Source organism: Hevea brasiliensis, chromosome 5 (genome assembly GCF_030052815.1).
Source record: "Hevea brasiliensis isolate MT/VB/25A 57/8 chromosome 5, ASM3005281v1, whole genome shotgun sequence".
Taxonomy (NCBI): domain Eukaryota; kingdom Viridiplantae; phylum Streptophyta; class Magnoliopsida; order Malpighiales; family Euphorbiaceae; genus Hevea; species Hevea brasiliensis.
In genome coordinates, this window is record NC_079497.1 from 82484244 (window position 1) to 82506294 (window position 22051).

Genomic DNA, 22051 nt, shown 5'->3' on the forward strand with positions numbered 1-22051 from the left:
TCCTCCTTCATTTGGTAATAAATACATTCTAGTTGGAGTCGACTATGTGTCAAAGTGGGTGGAAGCTACTGCAACTCCAACTAATGATGCTAGAGTTGTAGTGAAATTCTTGAAGAAATTTGTCTTGAGCAGATTCGGAGCTCCTAGGGCTATAATTAGTGATGGGGGTTCCCATTTTTGTAATAAGTAATTTGAGAGCTTAATGAGGAAGTATGGTGTAGTGCACAAGATAGCTACCCCATACCATCCTCAAACTTCAGGATAAGTTGAAATTTCTAACAGAGAGCTCAAACATATCTTGGAGAAAACAGTAAACAATTCTCGGAAAGATTGATCTATCAAACTAGATGATGCTTTATGGGCATATAGGACTGCTTACAAAACCCCTATAGGAACTACTCCATTTAGGTTGGTGTATGGTAAGTCTTGTCATTTACCTGTGGAGCTAGAACATAGAGCATATTGGGCCATTCAGACCTTGAATTTTGATCTTAAGCAAGCTGGTGAAAAGAGACTATTGCAGCTTAATGAGCTTGAAGAACTAAGGATGGATGCTTATGAAAATGCCCGTATTTACAAAGAAAGAACTAAAGTTTGGCATGATAAGCATCTTAGGAAAAAGGAATTCAAAGAAGGTGATTTAGTTTTATTGTTCAACTCAAGATTGAAATTGTTCCCTGGAAAACTTAAATCAAGGTGGACTGGTCCATATAGAGTTTCTAAGGTTTTCCCTTATGGAGCAATTGAAATTTGGAGCGAAAAATCTGGGAATTTTAAGGTCAATGGGCATAGATTGAAGCATTACATAACTGGAGACCCGATAAAGGGAGCAAGCTGTTACAAGCTCTCCAATCCCTCACCTCTTTTCAGTGAAATTCATGAAAAGTCCAGCTAAGGACTATAAATTAGCCCTCTTGGGAGGCATCCCAAGCTCTTTTATTTTCCTTTTTGTTGATTTACTTTTATTTTCATTGTTTTTGTTTTTATCTTGAATCTCCCCAAATTCAATTTTTGACATTGTTGAATCTTGTCCCTTGTATATGTATTTCAATGGAGGAAGGTTGGTGAACTGCTGGGGAGTGATTCTTAACTTGAAAATTTTGTCCTTCAAACTCTCCCAAAAACTGATTAGTTCTTACTGCATAACCTGTGCAGGAGCTGTTATCTGGTTTATGCAGAGGAAAAATGAAATCTGCAGCAAAAAGGGTGCCTGCAGCAGATGGCTTGTGTTTTTAGTGAGGTTGGGTGTGTAACTTTTAAGTATATGTGCTTTTAATGTTAATATGGTGGTAAGTGAGCCATTTTTGCAGTTATGAGCTTATTTGGGTTGTGGAATTCAAGGTGGACAATATTGCATTCTCTTGGCATAACTTGGAGAGTTCATTTCATCATTTGTGAATAGATGCAATCTTATGCAGGTTTTATTGAGTTTTTATTGTGGTAAATGTTGATTTGCAGAATTTGAGTAAAAATGGCATGGTTCACAAAGGTCTTTTATGTAGGATCCATTTCTACATGCTTGTGTGATGAAATTTTGATGGAATTTGTATATATTGATGTGTTTTTGGTGAAAATTTCTCATAGTTTATGCTTCATAGAATTATATTTCTTCATTTTAGGTATTTTTCACACTTGCAAATCATATTCTATTGCAATCTTAATTTTGTTGAATTGCGCATAAGCAACTGCATAGCTTATGCAATCCTGCATAACCACAATTCTTGCCATTTTCATCCCTGTTGCAAACTGCATAAGAAGAGTGCATAGCTTATGCAACTCTGCATAGCCTAATTTTGTCAAATTTCATATCTTTCAAAACCTGCATAAGCAGAGTGCATGACTTATGCACATTTGCATAACTTCAAATTCTGCATTTTCTCTCTTTGTCGAGGGGTGCATAAGCAGAGTGCATGACTTATGCGCTTCCGCATACCCAAAAACTCTGATTTTCTCTCTCTGCCGAAGTCTGCATAAGGAGGGTGCATAACTTATGCACTTCCGCATGACCAAAAACTCTGAATCTCCAAACCTGCTGAGGGGTGCATAAGCAGAGTGCATGACTTATGCACTTCTGCATAACCAGAAACCCAAAATTTCAAAACTTGCCGAGGGGTGCATAAGCAGAGTGCATAACTTATGCACTTCCGCATGACCGAAAACTCTGAAAACCAAAACCCACCGAGAGGTGCATAAGGAGAGTGCATGACTTATGCACAACTGCATGACCACCAACACCAAACACCAAAATCTGCCGAGACCTGCATAAGCAGAGTGTATGACCTATGCACTTCTGCATAACCACTTTCCACAAAAATCAGAACCCACCGAAACATGCATAAGCAGAGTGCATAGCTTATGCACAACTGCATGACCACATTTTCCAAACACCAAAACCTACCGAGACCTGCATAAGGAGGGTGCATGACTTATGCACTTCTGCATGACCACCAACCCAAGATTTCAAAACTTGCCGAACAGTGCATAAGGACAGTGCATGACTTATGCACTTGTGCATGAGCTACTTCTCTAAAGTCCAAAACCTGCAGAAACATGCATAAGTAGGGTGCATAAGTTATGCACACCCATTAATCCCCTTATGCAGTCTTACACAACCAAATCCAAAAATTTTCGTCGGCACCCATTTCTCTTGCCTCCCGTCTTTTCTGTTCACAACCGTCCGTTCCCCTCCATTTCTCCCGACATTTTCCTCTTTCCCTTCTTCTCCACACCCATTTCCGCCGCCCTAGCCCTAATTACCCTGTGCATATTTTTTTTTTCCCCTCATCTCCTCCATCTTCTCCATCGGCAATGGAGTCGCCTCCCCATTCCCGTCCAGTTTCCCCTCTCCAGGTTTCACCATTGTCAACGCTACCTCCCAATCCCGATTCCCCTCCACAAGCGACACCCCCACCACCCTCCACAACCACATATAAACGAAAAATAAGGTCGAAATCCACTAGGCCCATGTCATCTGCACCTCCTCTCTCAAAGCGCAATGAACCATCCACCACCCCAAGGTCAGAGCCTCCACCCAAAAAGCCAAAGACTTCAGCCTCCACACCCTCTTCCAGCAAAAAGCAATTGTCAGCAACTTCACAGGTCTCAAAGCTCCCTTGGTCCCTTTCGGATGCAACTTACAAAGCAACATTTAAACGACTTAAGGAAAGGAAGGTGCAACCCACTAGGTATATTTCTGTGGACTCTCTCCAGTCACTTGGTTTATTTGACAATGTGGTTGACTATCTAGATGGTATGGGTTGGATGGAATTTGTGCACAAGCAAGAAATTGTTTACCCAGCTTTAGTTTTGGAGTTTATTTCCTCATTCTCTGCCACCCTGAAATTGCATGATGTAGATTTTAAGCCAACTATGAAATTTAGATGTTTGGGGCAAAACAGAGAGTTATCATTGGATCAATTTCATAGCATTCTTGGTTTTGCAACTGATGGGCTATTTAGAGTGCCATATACAGAGGTAGAGGTAGCAAACAAGGGTATTTGGAATACTGCCCAATTTTGGAGAATTATCACAAACCAACCTCAAACTTTCTCTGTTGGCAGATCAAAAACCTCTCAAATACTTGACCCTGCACTTAGGTTTATTCATAGACTGATTGCTAGCACTATTTTGGGCAGAGGGACTAGTTACAGTCTTTGGGAAATCTGAATTATTCATGTTATGGTGTGCATTTCACAAGGTCAAGGTTTCTCCTGGTTATTTCTTTTGTGAGCATGTATTGCATATTGCCACTAAATCCATAGGTGACATTGTTTTGGGTGGGCTCATAACAGTTATAGCCAAACATTTTGGTTTTAATCCTAAAGAGCACCAAATACCAGCACTTGTGGACACCTTATATTTTGATGCTGCACACCTATCCAAAACAGGGTTCAGTTTGCCACATTTTGATACTGCACAACCAGCAGCAGAAGCTGAACCCACTGCACAACCAGAAGCCCAACCTGCCCAATCAGTCCCATAGCACTCTACTGAACCCACTCCACCCCCTCAATCTGCACAACCCACACCTCCTATAGCTGAACCCTCCTCATCCACAGCCCCTCCCGTATTTAACACTAAAGCCTTATTCACCTACCTTGAAAGGCTTAGTGATGATATATACTTTGTGGATAGGAAGCTTGACACTAGTCTTGATGCTCTCAAGGATCATCATGATCACCTATTTGACCTTGTCATGGAAACCAGGGACAAGCAGAAAGAATTGAAGGATATGGTGAAGAAACTCATGATTTTTCTGGGAATGCCACCTCCACTTCCATCACCTCCTCCAGCACCATCATTTCGACAGCAGCCAGATGCAACCAGCCCCTTAGCAACATCTATGGACAAGGGCAAAACAATAGAACTAGATTAGTTTTTGTTTTACTTTTGTTCAAACTTGTAGGACTTTTTCTTTGTAAATATGTTCAAACAATTGTAGTTTGTTTTGAATTATGTTTATTTTGAATCAGTTTGTTTTTAATTTTGTTTTTCTTGAAGTTTTATTGGATAGCTGTTACATTAGTCTTTCATTGATTTTCATTGCCTTTACTGCCTTTTTTATGCATATTTGTCCATACTCTGTCTATATTTGCATGCTTCTACTGGTGGTTGCACTTTTGTCCTTGCTCATCTTCATGCAGCAGCTTTTGCACATACTGCACAGGCTGTGAATTCCTTTATGCAATTATCTTGCATAGCCTGTGCAGTCCTTTATGCCACTTATGCAGATCTGCACAGGCTATCATTCCCTCATGCAAATATTCTGTATAGCCTGTGCAGTCCTTATTGCCATTCATGCAGAACCGCACAGCTTATGCAACTTCCTTATGCACCTGTTCTGGACAGCACTTTATTATGCATAACCTGTGCAGCTTCTTATGCATTCCTATTATCTCTTGAATTCTCATCTTCTCTATCCCAGGTAATTCTTTCTTTTTGCTCTTACATTTCAAAATTACTGGTAATTACTTTTTGCTTTGAGTTTTGATAATGCACTACTTGAGACATTGAGGACAATGTCCAATTTTGAGTTTGGGGGTGCACATTTTGATTTTTGCTTCATTTTTCACATTTTGAGTATAGGAACATCTCATCCCATTTCATTTACATATATTGTAAATATTTTACATATACATCCACACATACATATACATAACACATTTACATACACATTATACATCACTTAGAAATTGTACACATTGCATACAAATAGACTTCCTCCGTTTAGTTAATGCATTACTCATTTTTAGGAATCATGCATCATGCATTAAAATCTTTTGCCAAATCCCTTGAGTATTGAAAAGCTGCCTATGAGAGTGATTTGACTCACCCTTTAGTTGGGTTTGTGGATTGAAAGTTTCCTAAGAGGTGCAAGGTTTTGAAGTGTCTATCCCTTGCCTATATCTTCTTAGCCAAAAAGCCACCCAACTAGTCCTTTAGAGATTGGAATGTTTAGAGGGAGTTATTGGATATAAGGTAGTCAAATGATGTCTCACCAATCCTAGAACAAATTTTCTAAACCTTTCAAGGTGAAATACCAGCTTGAACTTGAAAAGAGAGATGATTAGGCATTCTTTGATTTAAACCTTCTCATTTTAAACCTTTGGCCCTTTTTCCTAATTAAAATTGACCTTTGAAAACCCCTTTGAGCCTTTTTATTCCTAATTTTTCTTGAAATCCTTATTGTTACCTAGCCAATGAACCAAACACTCCAACCCTTTTCATAAGAATAATATTGAATATTAGGTACACTTTCTAAAATAAAATAAAAAGAAAAAAAAGAAAAAAATATACAATAAAAGGAAGAAGAAGTGCTTGTCATATTGTAAAAGTGCTAGTATATGTGCTTTTCACTATTGCCATTCAAATTGAAAGAAATCCACCCAAAGTATTAAAAGAAATGAGTTTGGGGGTGGCATTTTTAGGGACAATCATCAAAAGAAAATGCAAAATACAAGTTCAAAGTATCAAAATGTCCCTCCATTTTTATGTAAACTATGCTAGCACTTGACAATTCTCATTGTGTACTTCTCTCCTCCATATAAAAAAAAAAGAAAAAAATTATAATAAAATAAGAAGTGTACCTTATGTTGTTAAGATTGGAAATATTCTCATGCTTTGAATCCTTTTTACCCATTCTTCTTCTTAGCCTCATTTTGAACCCCATGGCCCCATTACATCCCTAAAAGACCTTTGATCTCTTGATAGTACTTGCTACATTAGTGGAGATGGGAGTAGGGAATTTGCTTATGGGATTGGAAAACTATTCATTCATTCATTCAATTCCATCATTCCATATAGAGACACTTTGACTATTGATTGTTCTAGAATTCCTTTTGAGCATGACTCTCTCTTTTGATTGGTTGGTTTGGGGATTTTGAATGATAATTAACTTGATGGCTAAGCGGTGAAAGCTTGGATAAGCATTAGATTTTTTGCAGTTTGAAGGATGGGTATATGGATTGTTGGTATGGCTAAAAGGGTGTTAAGTTACTTTAATAGGTGATTTTCATAGCTCCTTGGATAAGGCACCCCTAAAAATTTTGCATCACATTTTAAAGTTTGCTTGAGGACAAGCAAAAGCTTGAGTTTGGGGGTATTTGATGCATACATTTTGCATAGTCATTTAGGTCTAATTTCATAGCCGTTTTATTTGATTATTAGTCATTTTTTAGCTACTTTTATTAGTTAATTAGTTAGTCTTTCATAATTATCGATTTTGGATTAATTTGTAATTTTTACTTTGTTTTGTAGGAAAATGGTGTTTTTAAAGGACTGAAGAGAAATTTTGCCATTGAGGAGTGACTTCTACAGCCAAAGATGTCAAAAACAAGTTTTCAAGCTGAAATGTGCATTGACCAAATTGTGCATAACTTGCCGCATAAGCTATGCAGATCTGCATAAGGAGAAAAATCACTGTTCTAATACCTGCCGAAATGTGCATAAGGAGACTGCATAGCTTATGCACATTCACGCCTCCCTTATGCACTTTCACGGAATTGTGCATAACTTATGCACTGCAGAAACGAGCCAGCGCATAAGGGGTGCATGACTTATGCAGTCCACTTATGCAGTCCCATAAAGAGTTCATTAATGAGCTGGCAGAAGATTCCCTCAGAAAATCCCTCCTCAAACACACCATTTTAGGGCTCCATGTCAGGAAATGTTATAAATATCCCATTTCCCATTTTAGAGAAGAAAAGGAGAGGAGGAGACAAGGAGCAGAAAAGGAAAGGGAGAGGAGAGGCAGAATTTGAAGAGTCACTTTCACCTTCCACACCATTTTCAACCAAGATTTGCAGATTTCTTTCTTTCCTTATATTTTTCCTACATTTCTAGTGTTTAATTTCTTGTTTCTTAGCTTAGATTGAAGCTTATTTTCATATAAACTCAGATTTTCTTGTAAGGATTATGGGTAGTGAGTAGTTTACCTTTGATTCTGGAGTAAGGGTTGTAATATTTGAGATATTTTGTGGATTTTGATTAGGTAATCCATATTTTGTGGTCTTAATGAGTTTTATTCATTTCTTGTGTGCTTAATGACATGCTTAGTGTAGGATCCCATTAAGTGATGTTCTTAATCCATGGTTGAGGCACCGAAAGGAGAAGGCCTTGTGATAGATAATCAAGGAATTGGACTTAATTAACTTAGATCTAGAAATAGACTAAGGATTAAGAGGATTCATAGATTAATTAAAGAACTTAATGGGTCTTAATTAATTCTAACTCCACGAAAGTAGGATTAGTTTGATTAAGGCACTCTTTGTCTCACTCGAAAGGGTATTCGAAGGATTTAAGAATTAATCTCCTTAAAACCATAAGTTTCACAAGATTGGATAACCAATTTAAAATCCCAAAATAGCTCGAATATGAAATCCCGCACTCCGGAATCGCCTTTTTATTATTGCTAATTTTTAATTGAATTTAATTGCTTGCCATTTTAAATCCTGCCATATTTGAACTTGCTTATTTCAATTTGATGCAATTTTAGTTTAATTAATACATTATTAGATAGATTATTAATTTTGCACATATAGATTTCATACTCCAATACCCATTCAATCTATTGTTTTAATTTTGAAATTAGTTCAATTTAGTCAACTTTTTATATCAAAAATTCAATCATCAACACAACTCCTCGTGGGAATGATATCTTTACTGTATTACTTGTACGACCCGTGCACTTGCGGTTGGGCCACATTAGGGGATCGTTTTGAGTTGGCAGCACTTTCTTCAGAACTAGATCCCCAGGTTGAAATTTACGTAGGCAAACACCTTTGTCAAATGCCCTAGCCATTCTTCTCTGGTACAACTGCCCATGACATGCTGCTGCTAGCCTCTTTTCATCCAGCAAGTTTAATTGATCCAACCTCGACTGGATCCATTCTGACTCATCAATCCCTGATTCCTTCAGAATCCTTAGGGAAGGAATTTCAACTTCGATAGGCAATACAGCTTCCATCCCGTAGACCAGTGAGTACGGAGTTGCCCCAGTTGATGTTCTTACGGAGGTTCGATATGCATGAAGAGCGTAAGGGAGCATATCATGCCAATCCCTATAAGTGATCGTCATTTTCCGAATTATTCTTTTGAGATTTTTATTCGCGGCTTCCACCGCTCCATTCATCTGGGGACGGTATGGGGAGGAATGAAGGTGTCGAATTTTGTATTGATCACGCAACTTTGGATCTTTGGACCATTCAAGTTCTTGGCGTTGTCAGTGACGACATCATTGGGGAGACCGTGCCGGCAGATAATATTATTTCTGAGGAATTTGAAAAAGGTGTTCTGTGTAATGTGGGCATATGAAGTCTCTTCAACCCATTTAGAAAAATAGTCGATTGCCACTAGGATAAATCCGTGCCCATTAGACGCCTTAGGGTTGATGGGACCAATCACATCGATGCCCCACATTGCAAAAGGCCATGGTGAGACGAGGTTGAACAATTTGTGACGGAACACATTAATCGGATCTGCATAGATCTGACACTTATGGCATTTCCAGAAATACTCGATGCAATCCTTTTCCATTGTAGTCCAAAAATATCCCCGTCGCATGATTTGCTTAGCCATCATATGCCCGTTGGCATGGGTTGCACAGTTTCCCTCGTGAGTCTCAAAAAGGATTTTTTTCGCCTCTTTTGCATCCACACATCTCAGCAATTCGCCGTTAGAGCTCCTTTTGTATAAGGTTTCCTCACTGGGGAAGTATCCCAATGCCAATCTCCGAATCATCCTCTTTTCGTTTTTTTCTCGCCCCTAGAGGGAATTCTCTGGTTCTGATGTAGAGCAAGATGTCATGGTACCAAGGTTTACCATCAGGTTCTTCTTCGATCATGAAGCAGTAAGCCGGCTAACTTCTTGCTTTAATCTTTAACACCTGAATTGTTTGCCCTTCTTCCATTTGAGCCATAACAGCCAGGGTGGCTAAGGCATCTGCAAATTGATTTTTGTCTCGACTAAGGTGAGTGAAAGAGATTTCTTCGAATTTCTTAATCAGCTCCAGTAAGTACTTCTGATATGGGATTAGCTTCGGATCCTTAGTTTGCCATTCTCCTTTGACTTGATAAATGATTAGAGCTGAGTCTCCATACACCTCCAACTTTCTGATTTTTATTTCGATAGCAACTTGTAAACCCATTACACAAGCTTCATATTCTGCGACGTTTTTGGTGCAGTCAAATCTCAACTTGATAGCTATCGGAAATTATTTCCCATCCGGAGATACCAATACGGCTCCGATTCCATTCCTGGACAAATTGACAGCTCCGTCAAAATACATTTCCCATGCATCAGTTAGCTCTTCTTCTCTGCAGTCTACTTTGTTAATATGCTCATCAGGGAACTCAAAATCCAGAGCTTCATAATCCTGGATAGGGCTTTCTGCTAAGAGATCAGCGATCACGCTACCTTTCACCGCTTTCCGGGTCATACAGACAATGTCATACTGGGAGAGTATGACCTGCCACTTGGCTATCCTTCCTGGCACGAATGGGCTTTCGAATACATACTTGATAGGATCCATTCTAGAAATGAGCCATGTCTTGTGATTCAATATGTAGTGCTTGAGGCGATTCGCTGTCCAAGCTAGTGCACAGCAAGTTTTCTCTAGGAAAGAGTACCTTGACTCACAATCATTGAACTTTTTGCTCAAGTAATAAATAGCTCTTTCCTTCCGACCGGTATCATCATGTTGCCCCAAAACACATCCCATTGAGTTTTGTTGGACTGCCATATACAGAATCAGAGGCCTTCCAGCCACTGGTGGAACCAATACTGGTGGGTTTGACAGGTACTGCTTGATTTTCTCAAAAGCCTCTTGACAAATTGAATCCCATTGAGTAGTGTTGTTCTTTCGGAGTAGTCTAAAAATAGGCTCAGCTTTGGCGGTGAGATTGGAGATAAACCTTGATATGTAGTTCAACTTCCCAAGCTGAAATACTTCCCTTTCTGTTTTTGGGGATGGCATCTCTTGAATGGCTCGGACTTTGTCCGGATCAACTTCTATTCCCTTCTCGCTCACTATGAATCCCAACAATTTCCCAGATCTAGCTCCAAATATGCACTTGGCAGGGTTCAGTTTTAGCTGATATTTCCTGAGTCTCTCGAATACTTTCCTCATCACCTGCATATGGCTCTCCTCTCCCCGGGATTTGATGATCATATCATCCACGTATACCTCCACTTCTTTATGCATCATATCGTGGAATAATGTGACCATGGCACATTGGTAGGTTGCTCCAGCATTCTTTGACCCGAAAGGCATGACCCGATAGCAAAATACCCCCTATTGAGTGATAAAGGCAGTTTTCTCCTTGTCTCCCTCATCCATTGGGATTTGATTATACCCTGGTGCCCCATCTATACATGAACACCTGCCTAATCCTGCAGCATTGTCTACTAACACATCAATGTGAGGGAGAGGGAAATCATCTTTTAAGCTTGCCTTATTAAGATCCCTGTAGTCAACGCACACCCTAACTCTCCCGTCCTTGTTCATTACCGGGACAACGTTAGCTATCCATTGGGGATATTTGACTACTTCCAGGAACCCAGCATCATACTGTTTCTTGACCTCATCCCTAACTTTGAGCAGTGTGTCAGGATTCATTCTTCTTAGCTTCTACTTTACCGGGACTGTCCCCGGAATTAGGGGAATTTTATGCGTCACTATCTGGGGGTCCAAACCAACCATATCATCATAGCTCTATGAAAATACGTCTAGGAATTCCCTGAGCAAACTGATCATATCTCCCAATTCTTTACTCTCTACCACCTTAAGTTCCCTTTTTACTTCTTCGGTGCCTAAGTTTATGGTGCGCGCTTCATCTCCACAAGGCACTAGGGAAGGTTCATCCCTTTCATCCCTTTCTTCTGTGAGCTCCAACTCAGAATCACTTGAAGTAATGGCAGTTATAGGGATTTCAAAATTAACCAGAGGAATTTCTGAGTCTATTGAATTATTAGGTGCTAATTGATGAATGGTCCTGAATGAATGAAAATAGAATATATCATAAGGATAGAATTCAAACGGAAAGAAAAACAGAATCAAAAATGAATGTGCTATTAATTCATTAAGATTTACGACATAAAAAAAGGGTCCATTTATAATGTTACACTTGCCACCATGGACAAAATGATCAAGTGTAGATAACCAAAGGTACTTTACTCGAAATTAAGCACAGGGATGTCCTCTGCTATCCAGTTGTCCAGTTCTTGCCCCTCAGCTATTGGCGAGACCAGAGCCTCATACAAGGAATCCAAGTGGATGACGTCAATAGATGGTTCATCGGTGATTCTTCGACCTCTGCCGGATTTTCGATAACCGGTTTAATGAAGACCTCTGTGATTCTCGGGACCACTTTCATTCTCCTGATTTTCTAGTCAAATCTTTGATCCCGAAGTCTATTCCTCATCCAGAATCGTCCATCCATGAGGGCATCTTTCTCATATCCCAAACCGCAACGGCCCACCTTTTGGATAGCCAGTATAGGTTCAATAATTCCTTGTAATGTGGCACCTAGGCCTTTGCCTTCTTCATATCCATTCCTTGACATTATCTTGGCTACCATAGCCATAGCCCCTTCACTTCTGGTCTCTTGTAATTCGAGGGCCTGGAAAGAGCTTTCCAATGACTCTTCAGCAGCTTCCACATAAGGAAGTGATTGTGGCTTGGTGACCAAAATGGCTTCTTCCCCTCTTACAGTGATGATTTTGCCGTTCATGATTTACTTTATCTTCTGATACAAGGTTGAAGGAACGGCATTTGCTGAATGGATCCACAGCCTCCCTAGCAACATAGTGTAGGCCGGTTCAATGTTCATCACCTGGAATGTGATGTTGAAGGTGCATGCGCCAATTTGGAGTGACAAGTCGATGTCTCCCAACACTTCTCTTCTTGTACCATCAAAGGCTCTTACCACCATAGCACTTTGACGTATATCTGATCGGTCAACTGGCAGCCTAGCCAAGGTAGCACTAGGCAGTACATTGAGGGCTGATCCATTATCAATAAGGACCTTGGCCACTATACAACCTTTGCATTTCACTATCACATGGAGGGCTTTAGTGTTTGCCAATTCTGCGGGATCTATCTCTTTTTCAGAAAAGGTGACAAAACTTGATGCCTGGATTTGTCCCACTATCTTCTCAAACTGCCCCGGTGTGATGTCGGGGTTCACAAAGGCCTGATCCAGAATTTTCTGCAGGGCTTGACGGTGCACCTCTGAGCTCAAAATCAGCGATAACAGTGAAATTCGGGCAGGTGTCTTTCTCAACTATTCCACCACATTATACTCACTCTGCTTCATTATTTGGAGCAACAGCTCCTCCTCTTCTTTAGGTCCAACGAGCTCTGCTTCCTCTGTTTCTCAACCTCCTCTACTGTACTCTTCTGTAATTCTCCCATTTTTACTTTCCCTTTCTTCTTTTCTTTCTCTTCGTTCCCATAACATCTCCCACTTCTGGTTATAAACTCGACTTCTTGCTCAGGTGGGGAGGATTTTATGGCAGCGACGGGGTGAGGATTAGGTTTGGGAGTAGTATTGCTGGTAGGTCCGGCGTAAGTCATTCTAAAGTGCTCATGGGGAGTGAAGCACGGTTTTGGAGGTGCCGGAGGTGAAGCAAGATTAGGAACCGGCGTACTGCTCGATGCTCCTTGGGTGAAAACTTGGAAATTGTAGTTCCAAGGGACAGCATGAGTGTCACACCCCGGCTTAGGGGGCCCCAGCTCAAGCCCCTCTAGTGAGCCTTCTTGCCAGCGTACCCTTCTAGAGGCCGGACCTGCGACTCACAAGGTACTGTCCGCTTTGTGGAAATTAAATCCCTTCGCTTCTGCAGAGCTAGGATTCGAACCCTTATCACTCACGGTTTTGCTTCGCCTCTCACCAATTGAGCTGTCACACCCCGGCTTAGGGGGCCCCAGCTCAAGCCCCTCTAGTGAGCCTTCTTGCCAGCGTACCCTTCTAGAGGCCGGACCTGCGACTCACAAGGTCGCTTTGTGGAAATTAAATCCCTTCGCCTGCGAGCTAGGATTGAACCCTTATCACTCACGGTTTTGCTTAGCCTCTCACCAATTGGTGCGGCTCAATTGGTGGTGAGCAGCTGAGTGATAAGGGTCGAATCTAACTCTGAGCGAGGATAATTGTTATTGGTGGTGAGGGCATTGGGGCATTGGGGACAGAGAAGGTTAATCTAGGCTTGGGGGTAGAGGTATTCTGGCCAAACCTGGCGGTATTTACTTTGCCCTCCACTTTTGATCTCCTTTGGCATCTTAAAATTTTGAGGGACAACAAGTTTTGGATCTCTTGCCGGAATCCCTCACAGTTTTGCAGCTCATGATCAGCTGCCCCTCCATGGTAAGGACATCCCGTACCCTTTTCTGATTCCGATACCTGAGGGCAAAGGTAACCTTCCCTCATTGCCATGGCAAAAATTTCCTCAAAGTGAGGAGTTAGCTAGTCTACCTCTGGTGCCAACCTCTCTCCATCCGATTCCATCATATTTACTCCATTGCCTGCATTATGATTGGGCAACGGGTTTGAGGTAACATTGGAGAGCGAACCATTTCCCTCAATCTTCAACCACCCGTTCCGGATTAAAGCGTGCACTCTCCCTCTGAGTGCCCCACAGTTGTCAGTTGAATGCCCTCGTGCCCCTCCATGATATTCACAACGGGCAGTGGCATCATACCACCTGGGGTATGGTGGCTGAATTGGGTCCAGGGGAACTGGTACTATCTGGTTTATACCGACGAGGTATCAGTATATTTCACTGAGTGGGAGGGGAAGGGGTGGATCAGGATTTCTTGGTGGTCTGGGGTTATTTTGAAGTGGCCTGGGTTGGGTAGGTGGAGGAGGAGGTCTAGGTTGGTAATTTGTAGATGGTGGGTATTGTGGGCGTGGGTGTGGGTAATTTGAGAAAGTAGGTGGAATGTTTGCAACTGTTTGGCCATGAGGGGGAGGATGTGGCCGATAGTTATTTTGAGGAAGTTGGGAGTAATTATTTTACCGGGTGACGGAATGCACATCACCCTCCTTCTTTTTGCCAAAACTGGTGATTTTCTTCGTAGGATTCTCAGTCAACTCCTGCAGCCGTCCCATCCTTAAATTAGCTTCTATCCTCTCACCGGCTTGGATGATGTCCGAGAAGCTGTTGGAAGTGTTTCCAATCATCAAATTGAAGTAAGAAGCCTTCAATGTTTCAATGAACAGGGAGCATAATTCATTATCGGTCACTAGAGGATATACTTCTGCAGCCTTCTCTCTCCATCTTTGAGCATATTCCTTGAAGCTTTCCCTGTCTCTTTGCACCAGGTTTTGGAGGTCCCTCCTTGTGGGGGCCACATCATAGTTAAATTTATACTGCTTCAAGAATGCGTCCACTAAATCCTTCTAGGAGCGCAATTTGCTCCTATCCAACTGAATACACCATCTCAGGGCTGTTCCGGAGAGGCTCTCATGAAAGAAATGGACGATAAGTCTGTCATCTTCTGTTAAGGCAGACATTTTAGTAATGTAGGTTGCCAGGTGAATGCGGGGATCTGAGTTCCCGGTGTACTTGTCGAAATCCGGGACTTTAAATTTGGGTGGCACCACCACATCTGGCACCAATCTAAGTGAAGCCACATCGACTGAACCATACAAGTTCAGCCCCTCTATTGCTCTCAATCTTTCCTCTAGAGCAGACAGTTTTTCATTTTCCCTAGTCTTATTTTCTCCTCCTACTGCAAAAGATACTCCCCTAGCTGGGAAATGAAGGGTGGAGTGAACTGGAGGGATCAATATTGAAGGGTATGGGTCGGCATTTGAGATAGACGGGTAATGGGAGAAAGGTGGGTCATTATTTATAGTAGCTGGATTGACAGTGATTGTCGGATCCGGGATAGGTGACTGAAAGGTGAAAGAGGTTGAAGCTTGGTGAGGATCCATTGTTGTAGGTGGTGGGGGAGGTAATGGTAGGTTAGGTTCTGAAGTGGGTTTATTTTGGGACATCTCCCTCATTAGTCTCATAAGTTCTGAGACTTGATCCTTCAATTCGGAAACCTGTCCTTGTAGGTTCTATACTTGTTCGTGATCTTCCATTATCTTCTTTGTTCGAGATCTTGTTAAGTACACTCGCTTGGGTTGAATTGTGTGCTTGGTCAGACTTGCCTTGTTTGAAGCAATGTTGATTTTCTGTAGGGAAATAAATAAAAGCTTTTAGTGAATTTTGAATTTCGTAAAAAAAACTAAAGGTCCTGGTTCGGACGAAGGATACGGTGGCATTTGGAAGCCAAAATGAAATTTGCAGAAGGATGGTTGCATCAATTTTATCATGGCATCATTCGATAGTCTGACTGTGAATGACTGGATTGAATGCGCGTTCATGATACCTGTTCATATGGTATATCCAATTTTTCGCATAACCCTAGCGAGGGGGTTCCCACGGGAGTTATACTATTCATTCACAATTTTGCTAAACAATGACCCAAAAGTTTTCCATTAACTGAATATTTATACACAACATTCTTTACATCGGCCTAGGCTCAGGGAGACTCTTTATAATGAGATGACATTTTCTGAGATACTCGTATAACCTTTCTTCTTGTTTGGCAGGGTCGAATGCTTTCAGAGCATACTTGGATTCAAGAAGGAATTCCTGTTTTCCCTGTGTTATCATTCTCTCCAGCTGGTCAACATTCTCTTTCAGCTCTTGATAGAGAGAAGCTTGTCTTTCTTTCTCCTTCCTTTCCTTAGCACATTCTTTCAGAATATCGTTAATGAGTAATGCCTGTTCCTTCAATTCGAGCTTCTTCTTTTTGTTCTCTTGTTTATACTCTTCTATGAGTATCTCTTGGTATTTCATTTTTTCCTGAAGCTTACTATTCTGCACTTCTACTTCTTTTACCAGAGCTTGAAGAGAGCTTTTTTCCTTTTCCCACCGCGCTTCTTGCTCTTCGAACCCCATCTTTTCAGTTCTTGCTTCTTCCCTGAGTTTTCTCACTTTTCTTTTAAGGTTCTGCTGTTGGTCCTCTAACTGCTTTATTTGTTCTTGCAGTTGCGAGTTTTCGGTGTTTGCCTTCTGTAGTGAGTCAGTTAAATGATCATTAGCTTCTTCTGATAGGATGTTTCGGCGAGGGTTGCTGCCTTCGAATTCTACAGTTAAGTGTTCTTGGTCCCTGTAAGCCCTCCATTCAAGATAATCGCCTGTGGCACTCGGACCTTTAGGCGACCTCTCCATCAGAGTGATGTTTTCCCAAGATTTGCGAGCTATTTTCAACCCCTCCTCTTCCTTGAGTTCATGGTAGAAATGACCTTGGTGGTATTTCTCAATGTTGATTCTGAACTGTGTTGAGCCAAACTGTCTCATTACTAATGCCGGAGTGTAACTTGTGTATCCCGTCACTCCGATTAGGGATACTGATTGATTGTCCCCGTGCTGATCAAAATGGATTGACTTGACGTCCACAATTTCTTCCAACAATAGTTATTGCTATTGAAGCTCAAAATCCGTTCTTGCCACTGCGGCTCATCCTTCGGGCTGATTACCAATCGGGTCATTTTTTCGATGAGAGGCTGGTCAAGATACCAAGTTAATCCCTTCGTCTCCATAGGACACATATGACTAATGATCCAGAGGTGCAACAACTGAGAACAACACTTAATGGATCCCTTGCCTTGCTCTCTGCAGTAAGTGAGGGTTAAGAAAGTCTCGGCAAGTATTGCCGGTACTGGATTGACTTTCTGTTTTTCTATTGCCCAGAACATTTCCACAACACCGCCGGTTATGATTCCGAAAGGTCCAGGGAACAAGAGCAAGCCGTAAATTACTAAAGCGAGCATCAATGAAGCTTGATCCCACTGTTGATCTTGGATGCATTGCTCTAACCCTTTCTTGAGGTAAGTCCAATACCATCCATGCGTGTTTCCTTTAATGGTTTCTTTCGCCTTTGCTTCTTCTGGTGGGATCCCCAGCATGTGTGCGAGCCGTTTCCAGGTCTGCCTATGTTCGAGGTGCAGGTAAATCTGATTCTGCGCCACATAAGGGATTTCTAGAAATGCTTGATATTCTTCTATAGTGGGAGCAGTATCAATGTCATTGAAAGAGAACACTCCAAACTTAGGGTTCCAAACTGACAACATGGCCTTTAGTGCCGGGATCTGAACCTTAACTCGCATCAAGGTTGCAATCCTCCCATATTTCTTCTCAAATTGTGCTTTGACCTGATCGGGAAATGAATTCCAACCATTGACCAAACCTTCGAGACTGTTCATTCTGACTTCAATTTTGCTTCGGTCCAGTAGAGGAAAGGAGCTAGTGTATCTTTGTAGGGGTACTGAACAATTTTTGGGCCACGGTTTAGCATTTTGTTCTGATTTAAGAACTTCTTCTGCCAACTAACTCGAAGATGCCATGTTAAAAATGATGCTTATCCTTTCACAGACCTTTTTTCGGTGACGCCTACAGAAAAAAACTTATTAGCAGGATAAATTCAGGTAATCTTGAATTATACTATTGGCAGAGTGACACCTACACATTTATCAAAGTAGGAAAATGTGTAGGTTTTCTTAATAGTATGATTCAAGGTTAACCTTAAAAATAAGAACAAAATAAAATAAACAGAATAGGGTAAGAGTAAGTATGCCCCTTTTGTCTTAAAGTAAAGGAAAGTCCTAATACCGGCTGGATGCTACCTAATTGGACAGTTCTATCATACAAGGTAGCTTGCTACGGCTTCCAACTATCGTGATAGTTTAGCTCAGGGTCTAATTTTCTAAAAGCCACAGGTTCCCAAATTGCCCCCACTGTAAACAGTAGAGCCCCATTCTATCCCCCATGATACTGTCGGGAAAATTTCTCGGGTATCACAGTGAATAGAACGAGTTCCAATTTGAGCAGAAGCCTTCACGGATACTAACAGGGTAAAACCCATGGGTACCGCTACATGACTCCCTCCTACTTTCCTAAAAGGGTAAGGAAGCCCGGGTATAGGGCTGAAGTATGTGAGGACATCATGTGAGTGTTCAGTGTGTGAAGGGACACCTTTACCTCTTCCCAATTCAGGGGAATTTTTATTTTTTCCTTTTTTCCTTTTAAATGAAGAGCGCTGTAGAAAGTAAAACAAGCATGACAGGAAAAATGGTTAGCAGGAATAACAATAATTAACGTATAGAATTTTTGCGGAGTGAGCCCACCTAACTATGATTTTGATCGCAATATTAAATCTACTTTTGGACCTCTAGACCGGGGTTAAGTTTTATATCGTCCCCAGTGGAGTCGCCAAGCTGTCGCAAGGGGTTTTACGGTCGCCTGGACGAACACTCACCGAAGTGGGAAAAGTGAGGAGTCACCACTTTAATTTTGAGGGAAATTAAAGAAAACCATTTGTGAAAGTAAGTTAAAATAAAACCACTTTAAAAACAGAGATTCTAGGTTCGGGTCCATGAACGGGTGGGGAAGGTGTTAGGCACCCCACCTCGTCCCTCAACGAGGGTAAGCAGATTTAACTTCACGTTCTTCATCGTTAGGAGGGTTCGAACGGAAATGTTAATCCTTTTGACCGAAAGGAATGTTTGATTTTTCACTAATCCGAATTGCCCAGATACATAAGTAAATGAGACGACCTTAGTGAGTTGCTGTTGCGTATTAATTTTATTTCAGGGGGAATCATCTTACGTATTTGTCAAAATTTAATTTGGGAATCGGATAAGAACTCTCCTCCGATCTCCTTTAGATATTTACTAAAATTTTTAAGCTTGAGAATCGGATAAGAACTCTCCTCCGATCTCTTTTTAAATATTTATTAAAATTTTTAAGTGGAAACCGGATAAGGATTCTCCTCCGATCTCCTTTTAAATATTTATTAAAATTTTAAGAGAGAACCGGATAAGAACTCTCCTCCGATCCCCTTTTAAATGTTTATTAAAATTTTATGTGGAAACCGGATAAGAGCTCTCCTCCGATCCCCTTTTAAATGTTTATTAAAATTTTAAGTGAAAACGGGATAAGAACTCTCCTCCGATCTCCTTTATTTTAATAGGGATTGGATAAGGACTTTTCCGATCTCTAGAGACTTGATTACAGCTACCCGTCATGAAATCCTAGAACTAAGGGTTTTGGCTTTTAAAGATGCAGGGGCGCAGAATAAGGCTTCTTTTAACTCATTGGTATCTTGTAACTAGTCAGGAGATACCAAACCGAATTTTCCGACCTTCCTATGTGGTCGCCTTACCAGTACCTTTTGATACCCGATCTATCCCATTTATCTATCTTAAAGTTCGGTTTTACTCTGCCTTGTGTTGTCTTACTCAATTGTCTTTTGCATTATTCTAGTGATTCGCCCTTACTATTTTCCCTACTCATTGTTTAGACCTTTTATTATTTTTAAAGAGACCCTTAAGATACGGTTACCTACATTTTACTTGACCCCTTATACATTACTCGAGACTAGAGGACTTGCATTCAGAAATAACAAAGATTAACAAAAAGAATGGACTAATCAACAAAGAAGTAAACCCGAGAGTAACATTTTGGTATTCTTTAGTGCAATATAAACTTAGAAAAGAAAAAACTACGTACATAAAAGAACAAAGGAAATGCGTAAAATGAAAACGAGCACTTAATAAAATGGCAATACGAGCACTCACCTGTAGGGAGCCAAATCTACTAAACTAAGTATGGAATCACAAAGCTTAATAGAACTGCGGGTTGGTAACCGGAAGATTAAGGTCCGCCTTGAAACGAAGGATGCTTCGCTAAAATGCAATCGGGTCGAAATAATACCCGAGTTTAAATGAGATTGAGCCTGGACAATGGGAGTGGAACTAAAGAGAATAAAGAGCTGAAAATGAGAGCATCACAGGATAATGAACGAACTGAAAATAGAGAGTTTCAGTATTCAAGAATCCCTTTTGCAAGAAAACACTTTAGAAAACTAGTTTCAAAAGTTTTTCTTATGAATGCTAAAAAAAATAGCAGAGCAATAAACTGAATTAAGTTTCGGAGTTCTTCCACTATAGTCACTGCCCTCTTTTCGTCCTCCTTGAACAGTTTTTCATGCAGGTATTTATAAGAACTGGGTGCTCCCCATGGAGGGCCAGGATCTGTTTTGAAGGAGATGGAGGGTTAAGATTTTGAAGGACATGATCTAAGGGCTCGGGAATTAAAGAGAATCAGAACGGACGACTGGGATCCCTTCAGGAGTATTTGTCCTTTTCTTTCTTCTAATCTGACGGCCCAAAATTTCTTGTCAAGTGCGATCCGAGGGCTAGGAGTGAAAGGCGCTGATCTTGTCGTTTTCTTCTTCGATCCGAGGGCTTCAAGCTCGTCCTTACAAGTAAGATCAACGGTGGAGATTAGGATGTACTGTACGTCTGACGTACTTTGGCACATGTGCATGTCAAAGGCGATTCCAGGCGTGCGGTTGAGATTTCACCTGCAACGTTTTAACTGCCTCGACTCTGACTATGACGACAATCGGCAGGAACTGCCTTATTCTCTTTGTCTCCTGACCTCCCCTCCTTTCTGGTCTTTTCAACGTGATCCTTTTTCGATCTCTCATACCGGGTTCCTCTCTTCCAATCTCTCCTGACATGCTCTCTTCCGATCTTTCATGCCGGTCTCCCTTCTACAGATCTTTACCACACCAGTCTTCCTTTTTATCGAGTTCGGTCCAATCAAAGCATTTATTTCCCTCAATTCTCGAGGCGTCCGCTTCGTTTTCTGCTTGCAATAAATGCTCAAATTTTCCTATATATATACCTTTAACCTGGAAGCCCTACCTCATTTGACTTTCTCCTCTATTCTCCTCATTTTCCTTATTCTAGCTGCTCCGGCAACAATCCCGGACAAAATGACCGCTTTTAATCTTTTTTCGGTTGTCCTCTTTGTTCCTTGCCTATAAATTTACGATCCAGGTGATCGAAAAATCATGATGACCTTATCTGATGATAGTGAGAGAACTGGACTAATTAACCGATCTGGATTGAGGACCTCGATCGTGCTGATCTCGAATCGTTCACCCGATATAATCGGCGAACTGGTTTCGGGCGAGAAGACTGCTAATATTCCCCTCAACACCGGTGACTACTTTTTGGCGTTCATTTGGCTCCTCTCCACACTGGGTGTTCCGACAGCGGCTCAGTTTCGAGCGGTAACTTTGATGACGACCTCTCTCATTTTCATGAGAGTCATAGTCCCCCCAGCCAGTCTCCTGGTCAAACACATCTTTTGACTCAGCCACGAGACTAGGCTTTGACATAGGCCTTTTAGATAGAATGTTCCACCGATCTCTAAAGATCGCCCTTATGATGTAATCAGACCTTTAATGTAATCCGATCTCTAAAGATCGCCCAAATGATGTAATTTGACCTTTAATGTAATCCAATCTCTAGAGATCGCCCAAATGATGTATTCTCCCTTTTAATGTAATGACTGAATGAGATCGGAAAGTATCTAAGTTGCATGAGCGCCTGATTGTCTGAACATATTAGAACAATAACTAAAAGTGATTATTAATCTAAGTGTAAGAGGTCGAAAAACACTATAAGCATGAGATCGGCTGGGAACC